The sequence below is a fragment of the Chlamydotis macqueenii genome, chromosome W, assembly GCF_036417535.1.
Source record: "Chlamydotis macqueenii isolate bChlMac1 chromosome W, bChlMac1.mat, whole genome shotgun sequence".
Taxonomy (NCBI): domain Eukaryota; kingdom Metazoa; phylum Chordata; class Aves; order Otidiformes; family Otididae; genus Chlamydotis; species Chlamydotis macqueenii.
The window spans coordinates 14,226,244-14,251,707 of NC_141592.1; the positions used below are offsets into that span (position 1 = coordinate 14,226,244).

The 25,464-nt window shown below is 45.0% G+C and overlaps 2 long non-coding RNA genes across 2 annotated transcripts in view; both read right to left on the minus strand.

Moving 5' to 3' along the window:
* The window catches only part of LOC147596583 (uncharacterized), a 173,806-nt gene that overhangs the window by 135,291 nt on the left and 13,051 nt on the right, over nucleotides 1–25,464 (minus strand). The gene's annotated exons all lie outside the window — the stretch shown is intronic.
* LOC147596584 (uncharacterized) overlaps nucleotides 1–25,464 on the minus strand; it is a 50,432-nt gene that overhangs the window by 21,309 nt on the left and 3,659 nt on the right. The window contains exon 2 of the long non-coding RNA XR_015261339.1: nucleotides 18,301–18,414. This is a non-coding gene — a long non-coding RNA (uncharacterized LOC147596584). The remainder of the gene's footprint in view (nucleotides 1–18,300; nucleotides 18,415–25,464) is intronic.

Genomic DNA, 25,464 nt, shown 5'->3' on the forward strand with positions numbered 1-25,464 from the left:
CAGCTGTAGACACAGCTCTGAAAACATCTGATTTTTACAAGTCTCAGTTATGCCAGCAATGAGGCCAAGTCATCTACTTATGTCGCTGCGAACGGGGTCCCTCGCTGGCATCAGCCACACGCTGATCTTGTGATACCGGCTGAGTCTCAGCGATGATGGGACTTACATGGTGCTTTCACAGGTTGCAGACAAGCTGTTTTCAGCAACTTTTTGTTTATGGACCAAGGATCCAAAATTGTAACAAAGCTAAACGAGATAAAGGAGCTCTAAATATTTTCACAGTGATCCATTCTTAATAAAAAGAAGGAACAGCTCTGATATAATAGAGTGCAAAAATTCTGTTTACAGGATCTTCATATAACAAGCAAAGAAATTAAGCAAGGCTTTATTACTTGCTACTGCTATGAATTAATGCAGCAATCACTTCCAGACATAATAATTACCATATGTGCACTGTGCTTTACCTCTGGGCTTATTAATTTCATCCACAGGAGGTTACAACTATTGATTACATTAAAACATATTGACATGTTACAATAGAAATGCTCCCACCACAACGCATTGTTGCACAGAACTAAATGATTCAAGTGATATAGAAACACCAACTGCACCCATCAGCAGACAACTTGCTCATGGTCATTTCTCCATCCCCTCTTAAACACACAAAGATAGTGTTGCAACAGGAGAACAACAGCAGTTAGCTCAGCTGCTTAGGGACAAAAACTACAGGGTCTTAAGAGATAAATGCAAAAATCACTAGGAGTATCTATCAATATAAATAAACACAAATAAAATGGCTCTTATTTCTCATTGCAATCTGCCCCATGGAGAATTTGCTCATGGAAAAGTGACTGCCAACCAGCGCTACCCCACGAACTTCAGAGCAGCCTGAAGTCTGGCGAGTCTCAGAAAAACAGGAGTTCGGATTTTTTTAAAGTGCATTTGATTTTTGAAGTTTGCTGAAAGCTTGGTATATAATGAAAGACAGTGACATCTAAGCAGCATCTAAAAAAAGTGGTGGCTGCGTTGCCGTAACACAACTGGGTTTCTAACTACATGCAAACACAGCAATACATTCAGAAACAACTGCACCTTGTTTGCACTTGGGTTTTCTTGTTGTCACCCCATCTGCATAATTAAAGATATATTTCTGTACAATTCTGTTTAAGCTTCTATTAAGTATATAACCTACTTTAAAACCTCCCTGTAAACAACAAAGCATTGTTTGTATTTTTAATAAATCTTAATTTTCCCTCTTCTACTTTAGACAACATATTTCAAGCAAGAATACACTGAATTCAGCAGGTAAATCTCCCATTAAAGTAATTCCAACTGTCCTAAAATAATATTTGTAAAGACAGCGGCAATTGTGATGCAGAGGAACAAATGCAACAGGCAAAATTATCAAGTTCACTGCACTGGTAGTACATTGATATAGGGTGAAAGTGTGTCAGCAATTTCCAGAAAGCTTTAAAAGTTAGAAGGAACCTGGCTTTTTTTTCAGCAAAAGCAACAAAAACAAGTACCAAGCACAAAGAGTTAACACATTCTTCCTTCTTCTGAAAGTAGGAACGAACCTGATTTCATTAGTGAGGTTTGGCAATGTGTGAAATCCTGTAACCAATTTCCTTTTCTGATAAATGAATGGTCCACAGGGGAAAGTCAGCCAGAGGCTTTGGGAACTGTCGAGTGTTCAGACATGACCAAGAGGATCCTGGAAGAAGCCAGACTGTCTCTTCGCTTATCACCGCCCAGCCAAATGGCACCATCTGAACGCCGGTGCTGCCAGACTCCATTTAGAGCCAGAGCTGCGGTGCAACGTGATAGCGTTTCATCGACATGCGGGATCCCCTGAAAAAATAAACCAGCTCCAGCGCACATCTTGTATTAGACTTTAAGTAACCGAGTTGAAAACACATGGTTGTATAAAGCAGGTGTTGGGATGTAACTTGTAACGGTCTGCGTTGTTTATGTGTTTTAAAGCCAAGTGCTAGGAGTGATTTGGTATTCTGGAGTTCAGAATCTTCCCCCTGCCCTTCTAACAGGAAAAAGCCAAATACAGAAGGATAAATCATTCATCATTGGAGATATCTTGGCATTAGTGAGACTGCGAAGGATGCATTTTCAATAGGAGCTATAGGCTACATTGCATGGAAAGCTGAACATCACTCTTACAATTGGCAGATTCTCACTTTTAAACTCTAAATTGATTTTTGGAAAAGTTATCCTCATAAATGTGATTGATAGCCTTACTGAATGTTAACAGTAAATATCAGATCTAATTGCAAAATGACAAACGTGCCTCAACACAAGCTCGGCTGTGAGTTTCTGATCTATTTAAATGACATCTTTTCCCACAGAGTTCACCTGAATGTTTGCTTCTGTATTATTACAAATTGATTCACAACTCCCAACATTTTTACAGGAAATTCAAGGACATACATAGATTTGAACTTTTAAAAGTCTAAAGTTTGAGTTTGTAAAAAAAAATATTGCCAGTCTGATAACCCCTGAAGAGAAGATAAAAGGAAAAAAAAAAAAAAGCTCAAATAATAACTTCAGGTCATCATTACCAAAATCCTGGTTAACTTTTCAAGTGGCTTGCGGGCTTATAACAGCAACAACGTCTGCAATTGATTAGCTATACCAGCACAGCCAGACATCCCAGGGACAGAGAGAAAGTACTGTTGGTTCTAGAGTTTACTGGGAAGTAGAACATAATTTCACTGAAAACCAAAATATCTAAAAAGGAAGTCGGGGAAGCTAAAGAAATATTATGCTTGTTCTCAACCAAAGTGTCTGAATTCAATTTTATTGCATCTTCCAGTTCTCTGGAAAGCCCGGGATAAATTCTTTCTTGCTCCCAAGGAAAATGCTGCTCATTTGACTCAGTCTGCCCTTTGTCACAACACTGCCACTCATTGCTTTCCTGGGATCTTCGATGCATTCTGCTCAAGACTGTGACAAACACAAGCTAATAATATTAAAAAAAAAAAAAAAGACAGGTCTCTATGTTAGCTATCTACCCAGGTTTGTAGACAAGGTACATAGCCTTGGAGGAACACCAGAGCACGACTGCAGACACACCAAGGTCTACGCTTAGAGCAAACAAACTCCAGAAGCCCCATCCCCACTGCTCCTTCCATGACTTTACTCCTATTATTTAATGCACACTTTAGACCCCCAATGAGAGAAGCAATGAGAATACCTGAAAGGGACATGAAGAATATCAGTTCTTCTTTCAAAGCATTTTCATGTTAACAATACTGCTGCCTTTGAAAGTATCCTTGGATACTTTTTGAGCTACTGCTATGGTTTTACCAAATATCATGATGACTCCACACACATCATTGCAGAGCAAGCAAGAAATGCTACGGCAGCAAAGCAAGTAGCCTAATTTCTTCTCTCTTCAGTCTGCGGCATTAAAATGGAGGATAATACTGCAGGGTATGATATACCACAGACTGGTTGACATCAGCAAAAATCAGCACTGTAATATCAGTATTCATATACTACTTCTAAGACAAGCAGTCAAAGCATATTGAAGCGATTTAACCATCAGTGTCTTAATTCAATTATAACCTGTATAAGAGAAATTACTCATTAAACAGTTTACGTTTTACCATCCATTTCAACACGAGCTCGCATGGATTTGGTGTGGGTAACCAAGACTCACTCCCAGCTCCTTTGAGCTGATCGTTCACCAGTTAACGGGGCTCTACCTCCATCTCTTCTGTTCCTTCAGCTGCTTCTCTCAATCCACTTCAACCAAGCTGGTTGAAGCTCACAGACTCATTTTTGCTGCTCTGTTCGCACACAGCATAGGAAGAAACACAAAGATCTCATGCCATGAGATCTTTACCAGACTGCCGACCACCGTGGCCATGACTGTCCTGCAGAGGCATGGACAGCTTTGGATGGTAGCCCTCTGAAATACTGCAGATTTAGGTGATGGGGCTGGTCTCCTTACATCTACAATGATGCAGCAAAAAAAAACCCCAGTCCTATATTGTCCTTTAAAGTAACACAGGAGAGACAAACCCAGGACACGTCATCTCAATTTTCTGATCTACTGTTCAATCAATGTGACTCCTACAAGGAGTGAGGGAGGAAGGGGACAGAGAAAAGCGAAGCATAGTCCCTCTTCCCTCCTAATCAACACCAGCCAGTATGAGCCACATACTCCCCACCATGGGATATGCAAAGTCTGAGGCACCTGCCCCGTGTCCTGCTCACATCATCCCTGGTAGCATCTCATAAGCGTCAAGATATGGCTTGAAAACCTGAAGACTGCTGAAGACAACAGCAAAGCTCTCCAGAGAGAGCAGGTTTTTTCCTGTGGATCTCTGAAGCGTTAGGATATAGCAATGAATGTTTCAGTGACTAGGAAGAAAACAAGGTTGAAGTTCCCCATTTATTCTTGATTTGTGAAGAAAAGATTTATATAGTGCTCTAAGTTGAAAGCATCATTATTATTTGCTGTTCAAAGAGATTTTGACTCCTTTACAGTAAGAAACTGATATTACATGAGAAACAGTTTAAAGAGCAGAGATTCAAGAGTTTGAAAATGCATATTTTCCTATGCTGATGTTGCAATGATGTTTATATTACTCTTTAATGGGGGGGTGTCAGTGTTGTAGTTCAGCCCCGATCGGGACCAGACTACGCACTCTCTCTCTCACTCCCCCCACCCTCCAAGAGAATAGGGAGAGATAATATAAGGAAAAACAGCTCGAGGTTTGAGATAAGGACAGGGAGAAAAACCTTAAAGTTACCGTTACGGGCAAAACAGACTCGACTTGGGGAAAACTATTCATTTATTACTACAAACAGCAGGATAATGAGACAGAGAACAAGATAAGCTCCCCCCACCCCTCCCTCTTCCCAGGCTTAACATTATCTCTACCACCTTCCCCTCCCGAGTGGCACAGGGGGGAAGAGGGAATGGGGGTTATGGTCAGTTCATCATACGTTGTTTTACGCTGCTGCTTCATGGTCGGGGGAAGAACTCCTTGCGTTCCTCCCCGTTCCATTGTGGGGTCCCTCCCACGGGCCACAGTCCTTCGTGAAACTGCTCCAGTGTGGGTCATCTCTTCCACAGAGTGCAGTCCCTCCAGAACAGCTGTCCCAGCGGGCCCTCCACGGGCCACAGCCTCCTTCAGGCATCCACCTGCCCTGGTGTGGGGTCCTTCATGGGCTCCAAGTGGATCTCCGCTCCTCCGTGGACCTCCATGGGCTGCATGGGACAACCTGCTCCACCATGGTCATCACCACAGGCTGCAGGGGAATCTTGGCCAAGGAGCCGCATTACTCCTCCCCCTCCTTCTGAACTGACCTTGGCATCTGCAGCCGTTCCTCTCCTCTCACAAGAAAAGTTCTTCACAACAGGCAGGCAGACGCCTCTCAGAATCTCTTCACATCATCCAGCTCATCTCCTCTCCACTTCTTGCAGCCGGGCTGGACTGAGTCGGGCCCAGTCGGCTGCCTAGCAAGAGGCCAGAGGGTGAGGCCTGCAAGGCCCATGAGGCCTGCGCCTCCCCCTCTGCGCCTCTGCCCCTGCTCAGCTTCTTCACATCTTCTCTTCTCTTTTTTTTTTTCTGTTTTCCCCTTCTTAAATACGTTATTGCAGAGGCGTTATCACGGAACATTCTGCTACCAATTGGCTCAGCCTTGGCCAGCAGCAGGTCCGCCCTAGGCCCGGCCGAGTCCACTGAACAAAGGGGAGCGACTTCTAGCAGTTTCCTACAGAAGCTGCCACCTTAGGCCCCCCCTCACTAAACAAAACCACAACAGTCAGAAAAGCATTAATATGTTTTTAACTGTTTGCCAGGCAGACAAGCAAAATAAAATAGCTGGGTTTTTTTTCTTGTTCTAGTCAACAATGTCAAAAGTTACTGTTTATTTTTCTCTGCCCCTATGGAAGAATTTATAACCACTGAAGTAAACTAAAGTTAAAAAACTGTTTTTAATTCCAAAAGTGACTGACAGTTGCTATGTAAAAGCAAACCTAACTTGTTTGGGTTCTCAGGAGCATTCACATTTGAAAAATTAATTTTCCTGGAGCCATTTGAGAGGTGGGGGTTTTTTTTGGTCCCTTCCCCTTCCTCTTCCCCATTGTCCTGGTTTCGGCAGGGATGGAGTTAATTTTCCTCTCAGTAGCCATTGTGTTTTGGATAGCTGGCACTGCCTTGGGCAGTTTTACCCGGTAAAGCGAATGATGGTCTTGGGGACTTTCCCCTGGGCGGGCACTGAGGATGCTGGTTCCTCATGGCCCCGTGCCTGCCTAGGGGAAAGTCCCCAACTGTGTGGTGAGGAGGGCTAAAACACCACACCTATAATGTAAAAAAAAAAAAATTAAAAATGTGATAGTGTATAATTTTCACATTCAGAAGACATCTGGGGAGAGGTGGAGAGCACATCCCCTTTTCAAATAGCCTTGAGAATAACAAAGAAATACAGTATTGGTTACAGCGCTAGCTAACTCTCTTTGGGAGTGCCAAACAGAGGCTGTGAATGCCACAGTACACACCACAGCTGTTAGACCTGGAAATATTCAAACAGATAATATACTCAGCTGTAATGAAGACCTTATGTGCAAAAGGACTCCTCTTACACGACACCAAAGAAAACCAAATCTTGACGTGTATGACATTCAAAATTCATGCAAACACTTACTGGCATGGTGTTCTGGTTTTGTTAGTGAGGGGGGGGCCTAAGGTGGTAGCTTCTGTAGGAAACTGCTAGAAGTCGCTCCCCTTTGTTCAGGGGACTCGGCCGGGCCTAGGGCGGACCTGCTGCTGGCCAAGGCCGAGCCGATTGGTAGCAGAATGTCCCGTGATAACGCCTCTGCGATAACATATTTAAGAATGGGAAAACAGAAAAAAAAAAAGAGAGGAGAGAAGATGTGAAGGAGCTGAGCGGGGGCAGAGGCGCAGAGGGGGAGGCGCAGGCCTCATGGGCCTTGCAGGCCTCACCCTCTGGCCTCTCGCCAGGCAGCCGATTGGGCCCGACTCGGTCCGGCCCAGCTGCAAGAAGTGGAAAGGAGATGAGAAGTGAATAAGATGTAAAAAAGAGATCCTGAGAGACATCCACCAGCCTGTTGTGAGGAATGGCTGCAGACGCCAAGGTCAGTGAAGAAGGAGGGGGAGGAGTAATGCGGCTCCTGGCCAAGATTCCCCTGCAGCCTGTGGTGACGACCATGGTGGAGCAGGTTGTCCCCCTGCAGCCCATGGAGGTCCACAGAGGGGCAGAGATCCACTTGGAGCCCGTGAAGGACCCCATATCGGGGGAGGTGGAGGCCTGAAGGCGGCTGTGGCCCGTGGAGGGCCCGCTGGGTCAGCTGTTCTGGAGAGACTACACCCGTGGAAGAGATGACCCACGCTGGAGCAGTTCCACGAAGGACTGTGGCCCGTGGGAGGGACCCCACAATGGAGCAGGGGAGGAATGTGAGGAGTTCTTCCCCCGACCATGAAGCAGCGGCATAAAACAACATATGATGAACTGACCACAACCCCCATTCCCTCTTCCCCCCTGTGCCGCTCGGGGGGGGAAGGTAGTAGAGATAATGTTAAGCTTGGGAAGAGGGAGGGGTGGATGGAGGTTATCTTGTTCTCTGTCTCATTATCCTGCTGTTTGTAGTAATAAATTAATAGTTTTCCCCAAGTCGAGTCTGTTTTGCCCATAACGGTAACTTTAAGGATTTCTCCCTGTCCTTATCTCAAACCTTGAGCCGTTTTTCCTTATATTTTCTCTCCCTATTCTCTCGGAGTGTGGGGGGAGTGAGAGAGAGACTGCGTAGTCTGGTCTGATCGGGGCTGAACTACGACACATGGTAACCATATGAAGAGTTCTGGCTGGTTTTTTTACTTAAAAATATTAAAGCAAACTTTAAAAAATAAATAAATATGTTTTACAAGTGACTCAACAACACTAGCAGTCTATGTCAACATTGCTAACAGCAACATGAAAGTCCACAGCTTTCCAAGGACTGCAAGTTTCCAGTCAAGCTACATTTCAAAGGACTGCAGTATAATTTATTTTACTTTCCCTACAGCTTCTAAGTTAACAGATTTCTTATATCTTACGTGAAGGATGCTTCTGACAATGAAGTGTTGTTAGTATTCAATACAACTCATCAACTGTATTTGCATTACACATAGCTACAAACAAGTGCCTCTAAAGACTGCTGAAATCCACTTTTAACCATGGAACAAAAGGAGTCACCAAATTTCAAAAACTTTGAATCCACAGATGCTGAAACTAGTTTAGTTTGGTCCTTGGCTTCTTCAGTGTTTAAAAAAAGTAATCAGGCATATAAGCAACAGCTTTTTGTTGCCATGTGTCCTGGTTTTATTTAGTGAGGCGGGACTATGGTGGCAGCTTCTGTAAGAAGCTGCTAGAAGTTGTTTCCCCTTTGTTCAGTGGACTCGGCCGGGCCTACGGCGGACCTGCTGCTGGCCAGAGCCGAGCCAATTGGTAGCAGAATGTTCCCTGATAACACCTCTGCGATAACATATTTAAGAAGGGGAAAAACAGAAAGAAAAAAAAAAAAAAGAAAAGAAGATGTGAAGAAGCTGAGCGGGGGCAGAGAGGGGGAGGCATAAGCCTTGTGGGCCTTGCAGTCTTCACCCTCTGGCCTCCCACTGGGCAGCCGTCTGGGCCCAACTAGGCCCAGCCCGGAAGCAAGAAATGGAGAGGAGATGTGAAGAGAACCTGAGAAGCATCTACCTGAGCTGATTGTGAAGAATTTCTTGTGAGAGGAACAGCTGCAGACACCAAGGTCAGTGAAGAAGGAGGGGGAGGAGTAATGCTGCTCCTGGCAGATTCCCCTGCAGCCTGTGGTGCAGCCCATGGTGGAGCAGGCTGTCCCCCTGCAGCCCAGGGAGGACCCCACGCTGGGGCAGGTGAAGGCCTGAAGGAGGCTGTGGCCCATGGAGGGCCTGCTGGGGCAGCTGTTCTGGAGGGACTGCACCCCGTGGAAGAAATAACCCACGCTGGAGCAGTTCATGAAGGACTGTGGCCCGTGGGAGGGACCCCACGATGGAGCAGAGGAATGTGAGGAGTTCTTCACCCAAAGAGGAAGGAGTGGTGTAAAGTGACATGTGATGAACTGATCGTAACCCCCATTCCCTCTTCCCCCCTGTGCCGCTCGGGGGGGAAGGAGGTAGAGATAATGTTAAGCCCAGGAAGAGGGAGGGGTGGGGGGAAGTTATCTTGTTCTCTTTCTCATAATCCTTTTTAATAATAAACAAATAGTTTTCCCCAAGTGGAGTCTGTTTTGCTCATAATGGTAACTTTAACAATCTCTCCCTGTCCTTATCTCAAATCTCGGGGAGTGAGAGAGAGACCGCGTAGTCTGGTCCTGAGCGGGGCCAGACTACGACACCATGCTATATATTCTATCTACTCAAGTCTACCTCCTACTAAGGATGCTCTTCTGTGCATTATCACATTAATGTTTAAAAGTGATGGTGGCATTTATTTCTGAACCACAGCCCCAACGTTTTAGTTCCCTTCTGGGATGATGGAGTTAAGACAGGCTGAGAGAGTTGGGGCTGTTCAGCCTGGAGAAGAAAAGGCTACGGGGAGACCTTATAGTGGCCTTCCAATACAGGAAAGACAGGGAGAAACTCTTCAGAGTAGGGCCTGTTGTGACAGGACGAGGGGTAATGGTTTCAAAATAGAGGGAGGTAGATTTGGATTAGATATTAGGAAAAAAAATTTTACACTGAGGGTGGTGAAACACTGGCATAGGTTGCCCAGAGAGGTGGTGGAAGCCCCATCCCTGGAAACATTCAAGGCCAGGTTGGATGAGGCTCTGAGCAACCTGATCTGGTTGGAGATGTCCCTGCTCCTTGCAGGGGACGATGGACTAGATGGCACTTTGTTTATAAGTTTCTTACAGTTCTCTTATTAATTCGATCTTCAGGTCAAGGGTTAACAGCAGCTGAGGGTCAGCAAAGGGAAGTCTGCATCACAGATGCTCAGTAGCCAAACCAAGAGACTGTTTAGACTCCCTCAGTTCTGGGGGCTTCACATGCACTTTCTTTTATGGTTACACCTTCTCTTCAGAGTTGAAAGCACCTATGCTTGACATCCCCCATTGAATTCACTGCCACCTCAGTCAACAACCATGTTATTTTTATGACATTTTTGGGAACTGAACTTTGGTGTCAGCGCTGCATCCCCAGGAGCAGGGTGATGTACCAGGGGCACAAAGCTCTTCTGGCCCAGCTACCATCACTCTGACAACAATTTACTCTTTTCTCCTGCGCTCTGGTGCCTCGATGATTAGGGGCTTTCTCCAGTGAAACAAATGGAAGCTGAAGGAGTTGGAAGTACATTGTTAATAGAAGGGGAAACCTATGAGAAGTGCTTTTAACACCTAAAGCAAAACTTGTTCTGTCAAGAGTCTGAAGGCTTTTACCTCTGCTGCTTTTACATATTCTGTGAAATTTTAATGCCCGTTGAACTAGAACACACTTCAATAAATATTAAATTTTGTACCATAGCAAAAAGGTGCGAGTTGATGACATAATGGCATGTCTGTATAGCACAGGAGGAACATATGACAGAATGCACACTGATGACAAAATACTCATTTGACACAGGGAGAAAAGGGATAGGAGAAAAATAAAAGCAGCTCAGAATGTGTTCATGAAAATGAAATCTCTGCCTTAAGGGGCTTAGCTAATGGGAACTTTTCTTTCAGAAAGCATTAAATGTGGCCTCCCAAGTGTGATCATTCCATGAACCCAAACGTCAGCTTCCAGTCACTAGCTGGCATTCAAAACAAACCTTCTCGCTTATTGCAAAAGAGCGGTTATCTGCTGGCTAACTCCCCTTGAAATCCTGAGATAACTCGCAGACTCCAGACACAGTCCCACTTCTCTCATGCTCTTAATCCTGAATGTACAGATAGTTCACCAAAGGGAAGAAAGGCAGCCCGAGAATTTAAAAAAAAATAAAAATCAAGAAAGAATGAGGCCAATTTTCACCTATCACTATGATCTCTAAATTGCCTTTAATAAGCTTCTGCAATAAAACAGAGAGCCTGGATTGTGGGCTGCTCGTCTGTGAAGGAAACAGCTCTATCTTCACAACGTGGCTTCTGCCTTCATCCCAGGCATATTAACTTCATTTATCTCCTCCCACAGACTGAAGGAGAAATAACCAGCTCTTGATTTCAGCACCTGTCCTTTATCTCTCTGTTTATACAGAAGTCTTCTAAAAGGTTAATTACTCAGCTTGGACTTTCCCTGCCTTCCACAGTACATGGCTAAAAGCATACACTTAAAATAATGTTAATTATATTGTTTGTCCCCAGTCAGGTTGCTCCAGGATTGGAAGGAAAATATGAGTTAGATCTCCTGTTTCCCAACAATTATTTGCTAAGAAAATGCAGGATATCTTTCCTCATACATATACATATAGATATGACCTACTGCTAACATACATGATCACTTTGCATCCCATGCTTCTTCCCACAGTGAGAGGGAACACACCAGGGTGTGCTACAAAACTGATAAGCACTGTTATACAGATCAGGATCGTGGCTCTAAGTGCTGTTATTTTTAGTTGACATCTCTTCATGTTTGAACTATGGTCTAAGCAACAGACTCAAGATCTGAATACACCCAACGCCTCTTGAATGCTCACTTCCTTGACAAAGGCCAAGATAAGCAACTTGAAAACATTCACTATATTTATCTGTGTATACATTAGGTACTTATACATAAGGAAAAAAAAACCACCATTATCTGAGCTGCAGGGAAGCAAGTGAGTAAAAACTTCAGTCCTCATTTTTCCAAATCATAGCTTCTTTGTGTTCCAATTGCCTCCCTCCGAGTTTTCAACTGAAGACGGTAATTTCTAGGAGGTAGGAGTAATATCTCTGTAGAGTCTCTTGTACTTTAGAACACTTCAGTATGTTATGGCAAAAGGCAAGGATGGCTAGAAAATTAATCAGCAATTAACTGCAAAGCCAATCTATAAATTCTCAGGATTAAACTCCACAGCTTTGCATGTTGTAATTACGTGTAGGTCATGTCAGCCCAGATGCAACAGACTCATAATTCCACACATTGTCCAAGCTTCCTAGCCAGAAGCCACTTCTCCAAATTGGCTGTGCCCACGCCAGTCTGTGTTAGAAAAAAATCCTTTCAGCAGGCAATATTAGTTGGTTTGCACAGCTAGACAGCTTCCAGCTCGCAGACATGAGCTTAGTGATGCAAACAGCCTATTGTATGGGTAAAGGGACTGTGGGTAGGGCTGCTCCCACCCATCCAGACATGCCCAGAGAGTGTCATTAAAGACATGTGGATTAAAGCTTTCTCCTTTATTTAGCTGCTGAAATTCCTCAGACTTGCCAGAGCTGTTGCGTAACTATATCTTTAGTCTGATTTTATATGATTTTGTTGAGCTTTAGAATAGCTTCCCCTGAAAACCTCAGAGACCGAGGAGGGAAGGCCTGAGGAACTGTGAGGCTCCTAAGAGAGAGGTACAGGGACAGAGGGCACGAAGACTCAAGGTCATTTTGTGTTCTGGTTTTGTTTAGTGAGGGGGGGCCTAAGGTGGTAGCTTCTGTAGGAAACTGCTAGAAGTCGCTCCCCTTTGTTCAGTGGACTCAGCCGGGCCCTAGGGCGGACCCGCTGCTGGCCAAGGCCGAGCCATTGGTAGCAGAACGTTCTGCGATAACGCCTCTGTGATAATGTATTTAAGAAGGGGAAAACAGGAAAAAAAAAAAAAAAAAAAAGAGAGAAATGAAGATGTGAAGAAGCTGAGCAGGGGCAGAAAGGGAGAGGCGCAAGCCTCGTGGGCCTTGCAGGCCTCACCCTCTGGCCTCCTGCCAGGCGGCCGACTGGGCCCGACTCAGCCCGGCCCAGCTGCAAGAAGTGGAGTGAGAGAGGGACTGCGTAGTCTGGTCCCGATTGGGGCTGAACTATGACATTTTGATAGGAGGGAACTGCGTGCTGCTCATCATTACTGTTACATGATTATGCTACGTGCATTTACATTATGGATAACAAAGTCAGGGTCACCAACTTTTCTCCATGCAGGAGTAACCTGCTCTGGCCCCATTGCTGCTCAGCAAAAGGATTCTGAGAAAAAAATAATCAAATGCACTAGGTGAAAGTGGACAGTGTAGAAGAATCTATGAGGGTAGTGAAACACTGGCATAGGTTGCCCAGAGAAGCTGTGGATGCCCCATCCCTGGAAATGTTCAAGGCCAGGTTAGACGGGGCTTTGAGCGACCTGGTCTAGTGGAAGGTGTCCCTGCCCAGGGCGAGGGCGTTGGACCTGCATGATTTTTAAGGTCCCTTCCCACCCAAACCATTCTGTGATTCTATGAATTATGTGCCAAATTGACTGTGCTCGCTTGGTAACCCTGTCCTCAAACTCAAGTCCTTCAGAGGGAAGGGAAGTGCTCCAAGTTACATTATAAGCATTCTTAAAATTGGAAGTACTCAACTGCTTCGTGAGGACTTACAGAGTTTGGCACTGGTCAAAAAACTTTTATCTATTGATTTAAGTAGCAAGATAAACATGTAGTTTTGAACGCTGTATGTCATTAATACACAAAATGTAAACTTGATGGTATTTCACTCCAGAAACAAAATTTCTGTAAATTATGTCCCAACATGTAGGTCATCTGGCACAATAAGTAACTGATAAAACCTTCATTTTTTTGTAAGCAGGAAATCTATTTAGTAATGGCTCTGTGTCAAGAAGGAATCCCTGTAGCCTCTTAACATAAGAGCTTTTAATTATCTGCATGTAAGAATAAGTTGTCACAGAAAAAGCAAAAAGTCCAGTGTTTCTCTATATTCACAGCATCACAGTGTAGCAAGGACACAACCTGAATGGCTGGATTTGGATCCAACAACTCCTCTGGTGTTACTTAGGCTATTCCTGTACCGCAGCTCAGGACTCAGACTCTAGACCAAACTCTCCCAAAGTAATTCAGTCTGAGTGACTAAATACGTGCCATTTCAGGGACAAAGGAAACTGCAGGAAAGACATTAGCATATGCAGTCAGCTAGACAATTCCCACTGAGTGTTTTAAAATTACCAGGGTATAAATAAATTACCAGTTGCCGTCAATGGCCCTTGTGTACTCAGTGTGCCTTATCAGATGATATTTTCCTAAAGTTGACACAAAAGAAATGGGTCTTGAAAAGAGGCTTTCGCTCTCTTATCATGGAATAGGAACAACAATGGTTCTACAGGAAGCAGACAGTATTTAAAATACACTTGGCATAATGAAGAAGAAAAATTAATAGTGTATTTAAAAAACATAAAAAAACCTCCCATTTACTTACTTACCTACTTACACAGATTTCATTATCGCAGTATTTAAAGATCACATGGCCATTAATGGATTTTAGACTCATAAAATCGGTCAAGTTGGTAAATCCCTCAAAAGATGTGAGAGATTCTCAAATGAGAATGGAGAGGTCTGCTCAGGATTATACAGAAAGCTCATGATCATGCTGACCAGACTTATAGGTCTTGAATTGATTTTCAGAAAGTTGGTTAATTCTTAATAAAAGCCCCAGAAATTTATATTTGTAGCATTTCATATAGACCCAGATGGAGGTGTAGAACACTAGAGATGGAAGAATAAGTTAAGAAAATGTGTTGGTTTTATTTAGTGAGGGGGGGCTACGGTAGCAACTTCTGTAAGAAGCTGCTAGTTGTTGTTTCCCCTTTGTCCAGTGGAGTCGGCAGGGCCTAGGGCAGACCTGCTGCTGGCCAAGGCCGAGCCAATTGGTAGCAGAATGTTCCCTGATAACACCTCTGCGATAACATATTTAAGAAGGGGGAAAACAGAAAGGAAAAAAAAAAAAAAAAAAGAAGAAAAGATGTGAAGAAGCTGAAGCAAAGGCAGAGAGGGGAAGGTGTGAGCCTTGTGGGCCTTGCAAGCCTCACCCTCTGGCCTCCCACCGGGCAGCTGACTGGGCCCAACTCGGCCTGGCCTGGCTGCAAGAAGTGGAGAGGAGATGTGAAGAGAACCTGAGAGGCATCTGCCTGCCTGTTGTGAAGAATTTCTTGTGAGAGGAATGGCTGCATATGCCAAGGTCAGTGAAGAAGGAGGGGGAGGAGCAATGCTGCTCCCGGCCAAGATTCCCCTGCAGCCTGTGGTGATGACCATGGTGGAGCAGGCTGTGCCCCTGCAGCCCATGGAGGTCCATGGAGGAGCAGAGATCCACCTGCAGCCTGTAGAAGACCCCATGCCGAGGCAGGCGGATGCCTGAAGGAGGCTGTGGCCCATGGAGAGCCTGCTGGGGGCAGCCGTTCTGGAGGGACTGCACCCTGTGGAAAAATGACCTGTGCTAGAACAGTTTCACAAAGGACTGCAGCCGTGGGAGGGACCCCACGATGGAGCAGGGGAGGAATGTGAGGAGTTCTTCCCCCAAGGAGGAAGGAGCGGTGTAAAGCGACGTATGATGAATTGACCACAACCCCCATTCCCTCTTCCCCCCTGTGCCACTTGGGAGGGGGAAGGAGGTAGAGATAATGTCAAGCCCGGGGAGAGGGAGGGGTGGGGGGAAGGGAAGTTGTTTTGATCTCTTTCTTATTATAGAATCATAGAATGGTTAGGGTTGGAAGGGACCTTCAAAGGTCATCTAGTCCAACCCCCCTGCAAGGAGCAGGGACATCTCCAACTAGATCAGGTTGCTCAGAGCCTCATCCAGCCTGGCCTTGAATGTTTCCAGGGATGGGGCATCCACCACCTCTCTGGGCAACCTGTGCCAGTGTTCTACCACCATCAGTGTAAAAATTTTTTCCTAATATCCAATCTAAATCTACCTCCCTCTATTTTAAAACCATTACCCCTCGTCCTGTCACAACAGGCCCTACTGAACAGTCTCTCTCCATCTTTCTTGTAGGCCCCCTTGAGGTACTGGAAGACCGCTATAAGGTCTCCCCGGAGCCTCCTCTTCTCCAGGCTGAACAGCCCCAACTCTCTCAGCCTGTCCTCATAGGAGAGGTGCTCCAGCCCTTTTATCATCTTTGTGGCCCTCCTCTGGGCCTTCTCCAACTGGTCCATGTCCTTCTTGTGTTGGGGGCTCCAGAGCTGGACACAGTACTCCAGGTGGGGTCTCACCAGGGCAGAGTAGAGGGGGAGAATCACCTCCCTCGACCTGCTGGCCACACTCCTCTTGATGCAGCCCAGGATGCAGTTGGCCTTCTGGGCCGCAAGGGCGTGTTGCCTGCTCATGTTGAGCTTCTCATCCCCCAGCATTCCCAAGTCCCTCTCCTCAGGGCTGCTCTCAATCCATTCTCCACCCAGCCTATATTTGTGCCTGGGATTGCCATGACCCAGGTGCAGGACCTTGCACTTGGCCTGGTTTAACTTCATGAGGTTGGCACGGGCCCACCTCTCCAACCTGTCAAGGTCCCTCTGGATGGCATCCCTCCCCTCCAGCATGTCGACGGCACCACACAGCTTGGTGTTGTCGGCAGACTTGCTGAGGGTGCACTCTATCCCACTGTCCATGTTGCCGACAAAGATGTTGAACAGGGCCGGGCCCAACATGGACCCCTGAGGGACGCCACTCATGACCGGTCTCCACCTGAACATTGAGCTGTTAACCACCACTCTCTGAGTGCGGCAATCCAGCCAACTCCTTATCCACTGAGTGGTCCATCCATCAAACCCATGTCTCTCTAGTTCAGAGAGAAGGATGTCATGCGGGACAGTGTCAAATGCCTTGCACAAGTCCAGGTAGATGATATCCGTTGCTCGTCCCTTGTCCACCGATGCTGTCACCCCGTCATAGAAGGCCACCAAATTGGTCAGGCACGATCTGCCCTTGGTGAAGCCATGTTGGCTGTCACCAACCACCTCCTTGCTCCCCATGTGCCTTAGCATGGTTTCCAGGAGAATCTGCTCCATGACCTTGCCAGGCACAGAGGTGAGGCTGACCGGCCTGTAGTTGCCTGGGTCTTCCTTGTTCCCCTTTTTAAAAATGGGGGTTATGTCACCCCTCTTCCAGTCATCAGGTACCTTACCAGACCACAACGACTTCCCAAATACAATGGCCAGCAACTTGGCAACTTCATCCGCCAGTTCCCTCAGGACCCGCGGATGCATCTCATCAGGTCCCATGGACATGTGCACCTTCAGGTTCCTCAGATGTTCCTGACCCTGCTCTTCGAGTACAGTGGGCGGTTCTTCATCCTCCCAGTCCCTGCTTGTGCCTTCCATAGCTTGGGTGGTGAGACAAGAGCCCTTATCGGCGAAAACTGAGGCAAAAAAGTCATTGAGTACCTCAGCCTTCTCCATATCTCGGGTAACCAGGTCACCTGTTTCCTTCCAGAGGGGGCCTACATTCTCCCTGGACTTCCTTTTGTCCCTGACTTACCTATAGAAGCCTTTCTTGTTGCTTTTTGACATCCCTGGCCAGATTCAGTTCTGTCAGGGCTTTAGCCTGCCTCACCTGATCCCTGGCCACTCGCATAGCCTCTCTGTATTCCTCCCAGGCTACCTGTCCTCACTTCCACCCTCTACAGGCTTCCTTCTTTATTTTCAGTTGGTCCAGGAGCTCCTTGCTCATCCACACGGGCCTCCTGGCCTTCTTGCCTGACTTGTTCTTCATTGGGATGCATTGCTGCTGAGCTTGGAGGAGATGCTCCTTGAATATGGACCAACTTTCCTGGGCCCCTCTTCCCTCCAGGGGCTGCCTCCCATGGCACTCTGCCCATCAGATCCCTGAAGAGGCCCAAGTCCGCCCTCCTGAAGTCCAGGAGGTCCTGCTTTGGTTTTAGTAGTAAACAAATAGTTTTCCCAAGTTGAGTCTATTTTGCCCATAACGGTAACTTTAAGGATTTCTCCGTGTCCTTATCTCAAACCTCGAGCCGTTTTTCTTATATTATGTCTCTCTATTCCCTTGGAGGGTGGGCAGAGTGAGAGAGAGACTGCGTAGCTTGGTCCCAAGTAGGGCTAAACTACGACACAAAATAAGAAGTATCAAAGTTTGGTTACAGCTTAACTAGACAACAGATGGAGCGGTGTGACTGTATCATCAAGATATGACAAAGAAAATCTTAGCCTCAGCAAATGTTAACTCCTCCATATGCTTCTTTTTAACAACTAATTAAGAAAATTCACCCAAACATCTAGTGCAAATTAGGAATTTAAATTAAAACATACACATATGGCAATCCACAATGTAATCCCTTATCAGCTGCTACTGATAGGAGAAATGATGTTTTGACATTATGGGTATAAAGGGGTATGTATGTAACTGATTGGAACAGCACACTTTAATTGACGAGGTTTTGAGTGCTTACTCTTAGCTTGTCTTTGGGCAAAGCAACAGCTCCTTGCTTGATGATTTCCAGAACTCGCTCTACTGACAGCTCAGCTCCAGCTTGCTTTAATCGGGAGCTGAAAAAGCTGATCACCTGGAATGAAAAATCAGAGCACATAAATAAATAGAGGAGATCTTTATATCAATTTACACACAAAGCTGTCATCTTCTTTCCCTGGATCAATGTACCTATATTTCTTAAAGAATAATCATGTTATTGCTTGTGTCGCAGTCAGGGAGACTTTGTTAACGTAAATTTAGCACAATTATAAGTATCCTCCTGCAGTCATTTTTAAACAGATAGATGATTTTACAAATTAAGACACACAATTGAATTAAGAAATGTACATTTTCAAGTACTGTGCACTGACATATGCTAGTATTTCTATCTAGTACTTCTGCACATCAGGACTTTTGAGGCCATCCAGTCTACTGCTTATAATTTGGGCTAGAAATTTACTTCATTTTCAAGCATTGAAGTAAAATCCTTATAGTTTCAATGACTCCTGGACAGAGGGCTTTAAGACAACTATTAAATATCTCAGTACAGTTACAAGAGCCTGCACAACTTCCTGGGGGTTTTACAAAAGCATTCAAAGCCACAGCAATTGGAGTAGGAGGAAAAAAAGAGCCCATAAGGCTCCTCTTCTTCCCAAATTATCCACTCAAAGTGCTCCATGTACCTTCCCCATCAGAGATTCCAAGCCCAAGGACTTGTACATTCCTTCTCAATGCTCTCATTCTCCACACATCTCCCTGGTGAGGCCAAGCTGATTTTCACCATATTTCCCTCCCCACCCGCTTTTCTGTGATGCAGCTGGTCCTTGTTAGCTAGAACACAGTTAGGTCCAGCTTTAACTTTTATCCCTCTCCAAGCTCAGTAGGTCACACCAGAAGCAGACATCCCACCAGCAGTTCTCCATGTGGGACATCAGGAAACCTCCATTTCTATAGCTCCTTTCATCCAAAAAGAGCACCCTTTGCAAACCCCATCCCTTATCTCAGAGGAACTCATGAGTCATGCAGGAGATCCAAAACTCAAAACAACACAAAAAGGATATGGGGCAAAGTTTCAAGATGTACTTAAGAGTCCTTTGAGGGTACCACAAGATGGTCAGAGCCACTTCATAGAGCCCATGCACATGTGAGCACCTGGCTACCCCTCAGCTGGAGCCACGCACAGCTTTCGCTCACTGTGCATGCTGCTGGTAGGTTCCCTGACATCTCACCGGCTTTAGACATCTCTCCTCTGAAAAGTACCAATGTCCACTTATATCTGAATCCCAACCTCCAGCACATCAAGTAATCTTTGTTAATTCTCCCAAGTAGAAGGGAGGAAAAGTGTATTATGCTACAAAATCTCTGCTGCAGTGTTCTGTAGTGAGACACAGCTGGAGCCAGAAACCATTACCCTAATTATGCCTCCCAGCTCAGCTGCTGTTAATTAAACAAAGACAGCTGATGGCTTGATATACTTTGAGATTCAAATTTGTTGTTCCTCTCTTGTGATCCCCTAACTCCTTATTTTGAGCAGGTAGATTTGCTGGATTGCAGAAGAATTTTCTCTACAAACTGAAGCACCAAGTGAGGTAGAGACAGATGACGCTTGGTGGAAATTGCTTTTTGGGGTTTGGTGTTTTTTTTTTTGGTTCTGTTTTGTTTAAAACAACAGAAGCGTGGAAATCTGTCAAGAGAAAATTCAGGTTTAACCTTCTGTACTATCCTTATGATTATCTCCATACTTGAATAGAAGGGAGAATTTCACTGCCTCTGGCAGATGTTGGAGGTAGGTTTTACATTCTTACAGATAAGGACCCACTGTAGTGCTGTGATCTCTGATCCTTGAAAAAAAACCACAAGATGTGCCGAGTTCATAAGCAAAGGAGCTGGAGGGAGGAACCAGAAATTACAGAGGAAAATGGCAAGAAACAGCTTGCGCGAAGAGCGTGAGGACCTTGGAGTGAGGCTGACATGGTTTTGGCATAGAGTCTGGGACAAATTGCTGGTAAAGGATCCACAGCTCATAGAGGAATGAGAAAGTTACCCACAAACTTCAAAAGAAAAAAACGTCTTCCTGCCTTTCAACACTCCTCTGTTGTCAGTAATCACTGGTGAAACCTATCCTCACCCAGGGCAGGCTCACACAGAGAATTCATCCCAGCAGTGATGCCTTGTTAGCTCAAGTTCTGCCAAACCACAACAAAAGCAAAATTTAATATTTGGCTTCTAATCAAAAGGATAAAATAGTATCATAATGCATACAAATAAAAAACTGAATGAAGCTCACAGATACTACCCGAATTCTGGCATTTTCTATTTTGGAAAGTCAAAGCCTCCAATCTTAACATGTTTTTAGAACGCTTTTATGTTTTTGTGGTAAAGGTACTAATCTTGGTTGAGTTATACTTCACAAAGAACAAAAGTGTGATAGGATTCCAATATTTTCAGGCTACATGAGCATTTCACAGAACTTTGAATGGCTATTTTTGGTAAGCAGTTGAAGATTGAAATGAAAAATATCTACTTAAATAATAATACTTATCTCTAAGCATGATTTGCCGTACTACTTCAGACAATATAGAATTGGAGTGATTCTTGATAGTAATCCTGATAGGACACAGTACCCCAATGAGATACTCAGGTACCCAATGAGTACCCCAAAGAAATAAGAAAAAAAAAAAAAAAAGGAAGGGAGAGGAGAAAAAGGAAAAAAAAGGAAAAAAAAAAAAGAGTTGAGTTATACAAAGGAGATCCTAAAAGAGGCATTTGCTTATTACCATTAGATCAGTAATAAAACCAAAAAGCATCCAGCATTACACCCCTACTCCCCAAGCTCCCATCTCTTCTGTAGCAGAAGGTCTAACACTTTACCTAGTAATCTGCCCAAATCTAAAATTATAAAAGCTTAACATAATACTAAGGAAGAGTAGCCTTTTCCTTTGAAAGAGCTTTAATTATCTTCCACACATAAGTAACAGAGCTGTGTTTAAAATAATAATGAAAATTAACATATTTCAACTCCCTATCCACTTAAAAAGAAAACAAACTAGAAAAAGCAAACTGGCTGGATAATATTAAATGAGTTACAAGTTTTAGCACATGCTTTAAAACCTAAAGCTAAGCATATTACTGTAATGTATAGAAAAAAGCAGATCTCAGGGCAAACGAACTAGATTATGAGGAAAAAAAAAGAAGTCCATCTCTCAGTGTCCACTTTTTGATATTCTGAAAATTATTTTTCTCATTAATTATTTGGGCAACTGGTCTAAGAAAACAGAAAATAACTGGAAAGATCACTTAAGAAGAATAACAAGAAGCTTGGCAAGTTGCTGTGAATTACTCGTATCCAAGTCATGCTGTGTGCTGAAAGGCCCTCTCCATGCAAGAAACATAACCTGTTTTAAAAAGCGCTCTCTCCAATCTGGCTTCCATATTAACAGAGATTAAAAGGCACGTCTAATCCTGGATTAGACACCCTCTCATCAGAAATATCTTAGCAGTGTCCAGATAAAATGGTGTTTCTACAGTGCCTTGCCCTATGCAGAGAGTCTAATTCTGGTTGTGCAAGCTACCCAACTGTGTGGCATGATGGGCATGGAGTGCCATGGCTTGGTCACCATCAGCTCAGGGATTTCTAGGTTTTGTATGAATATACCAGTGATAAAATCAAAACCTCTAAACAAAAACTGTTTTCCATAGCAATTTCCACAATTGATTTTCGTAAAGCTTTTCCATTTAAGAGGTCAATTTTCCCAGGGAGACTCATCTTTAGTCCTTCTGTTTTCTAAAATATAAATTTACAAAATACTTCCAGAGATTAAAAGTGCTACAAGAAAGCTAGAATTATTTAAAAGAGACATTTCAGTTTTTGGCGATTTTTTTTTAAGATTATGAGGGAATAACCACAATGTCTATTATTCCACCCATCTATTGTTTTCAATAGGGCTGAAGTAAAGAAATATTTCTATTTACAACAGCATGCACCAAGCAGCAGACCTATCAAGGATAAGATGTTTTCCCCACTTGGATTCTTTCAGTGGATGCTGAAGTGCTGTGAAGCCCCAGCCCATTCCCAGGCAGCATCGCTGACTAACTACAGCTCCTCGCTTTCTCCTCCAGCTAAAAATAACAGCGCAATTCGCTGCTGCCTCCATTGCCTGCAACTGTCAAGGTTAACTCTGCAAAAGAGAAAAAAAAACAACTTGTCACCAAATGAAAAAGTTCTGATTCCTTTTTCATAATTTTTTTCCTTCATAAAGTGATGAAAAGAGAAAGATGCACATTTTGACATTGGCTATTTTACATTTCCAGCTGTGTTTTCTGCCAGTAGAGTAACACACTGTACTGACAGCACACTGAAAGGAGAAGAAAAGGAGAAAAAAACCTCTTGTCATAAAGTACCACAGGATTAGCACTTCAGCTAAGTAGCTTCCTTAGGAAAACATAAATCACAGCTATGTTCAGGAATTGACAGTCATACCCTCTGTCCTGGTGACATGCGGATCAAGCAATATGTAAACAGTTAGTCTCCTAAATCAAGCAATATTTAGCAGACAGTTAATTCCCTGTATCACTGGAGCAAAACTAAGGCAAAACTAACCCTCGCTGATTTAAGAAGGGATGAAATAGCTTCAAGTGATTCAATAGCAGGAGAAACACAAAAGGTTTATCAGCAAACTTGAAGTACTGAGGTTTTTCAGATTCACCTTGAAACTAGGAGGATGTTCAAAGACATGAACTTTTCAAGGTACTCAGTTCTTCTCATCTCCCCACATCTAGCAAAGAAAGCAGGCAGGAGTGGAGAGAAAAAAAAAAAAAAAAGAAAAAAAATCACTTGAAGTATTTAGCCAGTGTCAGGGACTGAAAGAGTTAATGTCTCAAACATTGTTGTGGCTGTGGCCAGGGTGCAGTCTGCACAGCGGAGGTGGAAGCCACAAGGGGGATGTGCAACTCCCCAGGCCCCTGTTAACGACTTGCCAAATATGGCCAGGGGTCACACAGTGGTCATCTGAGGAAGGGGCTTCTGACCACACCTGACATTCAATGCCTGCTTCGTGCCTGCGCAGAGGACTCAGAACTCTCTGGAACCAGACCATACCAGTCTTCAAGGGGCATCACTGGAGACTGGGATAAGACTATAAAAGACACTGCCTGAGGGAGCTGTATGGCAAGCCTCACACTGGAAGACCATCACTGCCACCTGCCATCGCAGCCCCCACACCAGAATCCGTGCGCCTGCAGCCTCACTGGAGGATCCACATGCCCACCCATCATCATCATCGTTGCTAGATCCAAGGGTGGTGCTATCTCCCTCTTTTCCTCTCTTTTCTATTTTCCTTTTCCTTCTTAGAAACATTCTGATAAGAGCCTCGGCTATCAACCCCCTTTATGCCTTCCAAATTTTCAAAGTTAAATCATTCCTCCAAATGTTAAATAAAAACCTAAATCAATCGTTTGGTGTCGGTTCACCTTCATTTAGTCTGAGGGAATCACAAACTTGCTACGGCCCCAGGGTCATAACAGCCAGGCTCTAGTAATTAACAGAATCAAAGTTTTTCTACAGGCATTTTAAAGAAAACCATGAAAGATCAGTTCTCACATCCACTGCAAGTTCTGCAGGTCTTGAAACAGAAGTTTCCTGACAACTGGAAACATAACTGGTGACATAACCCCCATTTTTAAAAAGGGGAACAAGGAAGACCCAGGCAACTACAGGCCGGTCAGCCTCACCTCTGTGCCTGGCAAGGTCATGGAGCAGATTCTCCTGGAAACCATGCTAAGGCACATGGGGAGCAAGGAGGTGGTTGGTGACAGCCAACGTGGCTTCACCAAGGGCAGATCGTGCCTGACCAATTTGGTGGCCTTCTATGACGGGGTTGCAGCATCGGTGGACAAGGGACGAGCAACGGATATCATCTACCTGGACTTGTGCAAGGCATTTGACACTGTCCCGCACGACATCCTTCCCTCTAAACTAGAGAGGCATGGGTTTGATGGATGGACCACTCGGTAGATAAGGAGTTGGCTGGATGGCCGCACTCAGAGAGTGGTGGTCAGTGGTTCAATGTCCATGTGGAGACGGGTCACGAGTGGCGTCCCTCAGTGGTCCATGTTGGGCCCGGCCCTGTTCAACATCTTTGTCAGCAACATGGACAGTGGGATAGAGTGCACCCTCAGCAAGTCTGCCGACAACACCAAGCTGTGTGGTGCCATCGACACGCTGGAAGGGAGGGATGCCATCCAGAGGGACCTTGACAGGTTGGAGAGGTGGGCCCGTGCCAACCTCATGAAGTTCAACCAGGCCAAGTGCAAGGTCCTGCATGTGGGTCGGGGCAATCCCAGGCACAAATCCAGGCTGGGTGGAGAATGGATTGAGAGCAGCCCTGAGGAGAGGGACTTGGGAGTGCTGGGGGATGAGAAGCTCAACATGAGCCCTTGCAGCCCAGAAAGCCAACCGCATCCTGGGCTGCATCAAGAGAAGCGTGGCCAGCAGGTCGAGGGAGGTGATTCTCCCCCTCTACTCTGCCCTGGTGAGACCCCACCTGGAGTATTGTGTCCAACTCTGGAGCCCCCAACACAAGAAGGACATGGACCAGTTGGAGAAGGTCCAGAGGAGGGCCACGAAGATGATCAGAGGGCTGGAGCACCTCTCCTATGAGGACAGGCTGAGAGAGTTGGGGCTGTTCAGCCTGGAGAAGAGGAGGCTCCTGGGAGACCTTATAGCAGTCTTCCAGTACCTCAAGGGGGCCTACAAGAAAGATGAGGAGAGACTGTTCAGTAGGGCCTGTTGTGACAGGACGAGGGGTAATAGTTTCAAAATAGAGGAAGGTAGATTTAGATTAGATATTAGGAAAAAAAAAATTTCACACTGAGGGTGGTGGAACACTGGAACAGGTTGCCCAGAGAGGTGGTGGATGCCCCATCCCTGGAAACGTTCAAGGCCAGGTTGGACTGGGCTCTGAGCAACCTGATCTGGTTGGAGATGTCCCTGCTCCTTGCAGGGTGGTTGGACTAGATGACCTTTGAAGGTCCCTTCCAACTCTAACCGTTCCATGATTCTAATTTGCGATGCCAGAGCCAAGCCATCTCAATTGATTTTGAAGTCTAGCAGGGAAATGTTTTTGGAGAATTAAATTCCTAGTAG